Source organism: Haliotis rufescens, unplaced genomic scaffold, assembly GCF_023055435.1.
Source record: "Haliotis rufescens isolate VD_foot unplaced genomic scaffold, xgHalRufe1.0.p SCAF_12, whole genome shotgun sequence".
Taxonomy (NCBI): Eukaryota; Metazoa; Mollusca; class Gastropoda; order Lepetellida; family Haliotidae; genus Haliotis; species Haliotis rufescens.
The window spans coordinates 29,865,634-29,870,894 of record NW_025963802.1 but is presented as its reverse complement, the minus strand read 5'-3'; the positions used below and the strand labels follow the sequence as shown (position 1 = coordinate 29,870,894).

Sequence of the window (5,261 nt, the reverse complement as noted above, 5' to 3'; positions counted from 1 at the left end):
GGCTTGATAGCTCTGTACTCCAATCGGCAGCCTCCTCTGATAAATGTGGCTCTCTCTCTTTACTTCTTCCAGATTTGATTCAGAAGGATGTTTTTTAGGAGTTTTCAGGATGTTAGTCTGGATAGAAAGTAGATGGGTTTGATTTTAAATATTCAAGATCTTAGATGTGATTCATAAAATGTTAATAAAAATGAGATAAAATACAGAGAGGTGGTTGATACATGGTCAGTTTGTTCCTATGTAAGTGTAGCATTACATTGATGTCCTGGTTGAAGGTTTATACACAGATATCTTTAATGCCCATATATTGCCTGGTGGGTTAGGATATAATAATCAATAAGTGTCATGACACATTATTGTACATATTAACTTCATGTCTGATTTCCTCAAAGCTTAATAGTCAGTCACAATGTGGTATTGTTTAGCAAAATAGTAATATGTCTATGGTGATATTTAGAGACACAATGTTTTGAAGTCTGTCAAGGTGCTGCATCTCTGTTATGTGTCCATCATTAATTTACATCCTGTCATGTGAACTGCCTCGGAGACTTTTTTCCTTTGACAAGATAGCATATGATTTCTTGCCACTTGGCATGGGATCTGGACCAATGGCTGATTGATTGTAAATGTTTGGGATGATATAAATTTTCCTTAGTATTTTGTATCAGCCATTATTTTTTACTGTTGCATTTTTAATTTCAGTGGGTTGGGAACATTTCAGAAAACATCAATATGTTGTGAAAGATGGTTGACATGTGTTTGATCAGTTGATGTTTTGGGCGTGTTTGTAAAAGTAAGTTTTAGTAGATCGCTGAGATATTGAAAAGCAGACTGGTTTTTGTTTAAGATTTTTGAAGATATCTACAAGACTCTTCAACATTCATTGTAAAAAGTGGTAGTATGCCCAAAAGACTGTGCTGAATTATCAAGGCTGAAACATGTAAATGATGTTTTTAATGGTTTTGATGAAGACTGTAATGAGACTAGACAGTCCACAACATTCTTGACATTTCTGATTTAGTGCACCCAGCTCTGTTCCAATCCATTAATTACAACAGAACTGTTCTCATCACCAGATCCCCTTTAAGACATGGATGTTAAGCTTTGATGTTAAACAGAACATCTTTCGTGAAGTAGCAGTAGGGTGTGTGTTTACTCTGTGGTTCTGTCCTTACATATCATCCCATTTATCATAGACTCAAACTAATGTTATACACTGTCATTATTATTATATTTAAATTGGCTTTGAAATATTGTTTGACTGTATACAAACCCAACACTTTCACTCACTGTATACAAAACCCAACACTTTCAATCACTGTATACAAAACCCAACACTTTCAATCACTGTATACAAAACCAAACACTTTCAATCACTGTATACAAAACCCAACACTTTCAATCACTGTATACAAAACCCAACACTTTCACTCACTGTATACAAAACCCAACACTTTCAATCACTGTATACAAAACCAAACACTTTCAATCACTGTATACAAAACCCAACACTTTCACTCACTGTATACAAAACCCAACACTTTCACTCACTGTATACAAAACCCAACACTTTCACTCACTGTATACAAAACCCAACACTTTCAATCACTGTATACAAAACCCAACACTTTCAATCACTGTATACAAAACCCAACACTTTCAATCACTGTATACAAAACCAAACACTTTCAATCACTGTATACAAAACCAAACACTTTCAATCACTGTATACAAAAAACAAACACTTTCACTCACTGTATACAATACCAAACACTTTCACTCCCTGTATACAAAACCAAACACTTTCACTCACTGTATACAAAACCAAACACTTTCACTCACAGTATACAAAACCCCAAACATTCACTCAGTGCATACAAAACCCAGCACTTTCACCCACTGTATACAAAACCCTACTCATTCACTCACTGTACATACACTGTACAAATGTGATAAGTGCATGGATGATATACACACATTAATGTCATTAGTCTAGAAATAGCTCATTTGAAAAAGGGCAAATGCTTAAAATCAGAGTACCAAGAAAAAATGGATTTCAAAATACAGTTGCAAGAATAAGGTGTACTGCCTCCATGCATCTTGAGCCATGTTGATCGGCCCAGCTTTCTCCAGAGCTCATCTACATACAATGGATACCAGGGATTTAGCATCACAGAGATTCCTGCTGGGCAATAACATAATTACAGTATGAATCATAATTCACTACATCTAATTAGGCAGAGAAAAATATGCAAAGCCTCTTTTTGCATTTCCAGAATAATTGTGAAGAAACTCTAGCTGAAGCAACTCAGATGCAGACACTTGTATGTAAGATGAAATGGCTATGCTCCTAATGGCATGTCCGTTATGAGCAAAGAGATTGATAGGAAGGATATTTGATCATGTGTGCAGAATTGTTTTGGAAAAATATGATATCATTTTCATATGGCAATTGACAAGAGAGCATTGTGATGTAATCGCAGAGACTTGTTGTGCAGGAAAAAAATAATTTTGGAAATGTTCCTGATGTAATGATAGATGTTTTGTTCTGCATCAGTGGTGGTTGTTAGCGCAGTGGTTGGTCTGTGGGGAACGCCGGACTTGAGGTCCAAGTAGGATGTGATTGACTCTTCCCTAGCCAATCCTGTGAGAGGATACAGTAATGATGCACATGCAGGATGATGCAGAGGATTACAATCAGAAGAGTCACAAGGGTTATCTCAAACTAGCTGGAATAGGGTGGGTGGACTATCAGATTAGTTTAACAGGCTTGGCAAATTGTCCTTTGTGACATGTTTGATTTTTTAAAATATCATACACACGTCATTCTACTTTACAATGATTTATTGAATTCTTCCAGGATGGGGTCTGTATGGGGTTCCTTCATGCTGAGTAAATGCAAACAGGATGTATGGCTACATGAGACAATCTACATTGCCCGATTAGATGACTTATGACTTTTGAGATGACCCCCGAACATACGCTTGTTGACACTACCACTATGGCATAAGTACAACTCTACACAACAAGTTTAGGATAAAGTGTCTAGATCAATTGAAGTCATGTCACATTTTAGAAGTGTTAGTTTGGAGTCTTGTAGTAAATTGGGTTTTGACATTCGTCATTAAAGCCTTTCTTTATTGTTTGTCAAATTTTTTTTTTAATTAATTCTTTTCTTCTTTTAGAATGTGTAGGACTTTCAAGTACAATCATATACTCTATTTTTTTACTTAGTAAGTATATGAATATGATGTTTTAACCTCTTGTTTGTAAATTTGTTGAGCTATTCTTTCTAAAGTGTTTTCGGGGATATTTTCCTCAAATCAGCCCTGAAACATTTTTTCATGTTTTTCTTCCTGCACCTTAGCATATTGACCATGAAAATTTAAACTAGAAATTATATTTGTTTGGTCTTATTAGCATGAAGGTATCCTTTTTTAAGGATTTTCAGAAAGGAAATATACAATGCTTGAATAGGGATCAATAGGGATTGATTGATTTCAGTTGTTGTTTCCCTGAGTTGTATTCCTGCTGTTCAGCCCACCAAGGTATACTTTGACAAATGTGTCAGAGGTGTAAGTAATGATCGGTTGTTGCAATCTCCAAACCTTATCCAATGTAAAGGTTTGGGCCACAGCTCAGCAAGTGAAACTGGCCACTTAGGGCAAATTATGGTGTACTCTAACCTCTTGAGCTGTACACTTAAAGCCTCATTTGCCCATCTAAACTTCCGCCCCCTCCACGCACGCCGTAACAGTAGCATTTCCTTTGCCTGAGACTTTTCACCGCAGTTACGCAGATGACCATCCTGTAGTACACGTGACCCGTAATGATGTGGTCAGCAAGGGTTAATTAGCCACCACTTGATGGTGAAAGTCTTGTCCTTGGGTCACAAATATTGGGAGCGTTGTAGCTGTCCAAGTAATCACACTTTCCGTGTAAGCAGTTGTCATCCAGCTCACTTCTTCCGCCAGTTCTTCCTCCTCTGCTGCCACAAAAACCTTTTCTGCAATAGCTTCACCTTCTTCCTCTCCTTCACTTCCTTCCACATAAGCCACTCTTTCTTCCTCCCATTTTTCTTGCTCTTCTGCCCATCGTTTGATATAAAACAAATTGCGGGACTGTCTTCAGGAAACACAGATTTAGAAGCTGCATGCCCTAACTAAACCTTTCAGGCCCTCATTTAAACAACTGCAGCTTATTGTGACAGATATATCAACACGTAAATTTAATGCAGGCAATAAGGACCTATACACATTTGAAACTACGAGCCTAACACGAGATCTGCCCTCACACCGGGCATGGGCCTACGGGCAGGCACTTATTTCAAATACTGCTTCTGCCACCTATTCCTGCTCTTCTTTCCACTTCTCAATGTTCTCTTCTTCACCTCCTTCCTCTCATTTCCAACACAAATTCTATTGTCTTCTTAACCCCCCTCCTTTCCACCTTTTCTTCCTCATTTTCCTCCTCCTTCTCCCTCTGTTCTTCCTCTTCTTCACTGCCGAAGTAATACTTCTTTTACACTCCAGTGTTATCTAGCTAGAATATATGTTTGTGATGTAAACATTTATCCAAAGTTAAAAAGATATGGTACCTTATTTCCTTTTTTCAGAAAAACAGAAGTTAGGCTGAACAGTGCAAGAAATTTGATTAATTCTCACTTGATAAATGTTCATTTTGACATGATAACCATTTCTCAACAATAATGAGCATGTTAAGTAATAGATAAGGCAGATCAATACATTGCATAGGTCAGTATATATAATCTTATCCATACAGATACTTGAAATAACTAACCTTGAATATAGCTAAAGCATGTATTAAATAAACTGTGATATGCTTGATCAACATCCTCCACAAGATGCAGACTGGCAAAATTAGCATCCAACCCTGCTCAGCTGTGAAGGAGGCACACAGTACACCTACACAGTTGGATACAGATTTAGATTATTCTGACATACCGCCAAAATGGGCGTTAATAAAGAAAATAAGCCGTGAAGAAAATTCTTTAACATTTTTTGAGACTCTCCTTTTTTTCTGAGATCTTGCTGGGTCAATTAAGGCCTTGTTTTGAAAAAAACTCACTTTTCTTTATCTGCAATGCTGACAATAAATCAAGGTCTCATGTTGCTGTGTGCAGTGATGTGGTTGTGGATCTACATCTGCGGAATATCTTGGAAATAGTTCATTTTTTCCCCATAATGTAAAAGACAATTATGCTGAAGCCCTGTCTTAGGAGTGTGTCAAACAGATATCTC

At 37.1% G+C, this 5,261-nt stretch overlaps 1 protein-coding gene across 3 annotated transcripts in view; it reads left to right on the top strand.

The window, feature by feature from the left end:
- LOC124116983 (protein FAM184A-like) overlaps positions 1–5,261 on the top strand; it is a 106,281-nt gene that overhangs the window by 56,624 nt on the left and 44,396 nt on the right. The gene's annotated exons all lie outside the window — the stretch shown is intronic.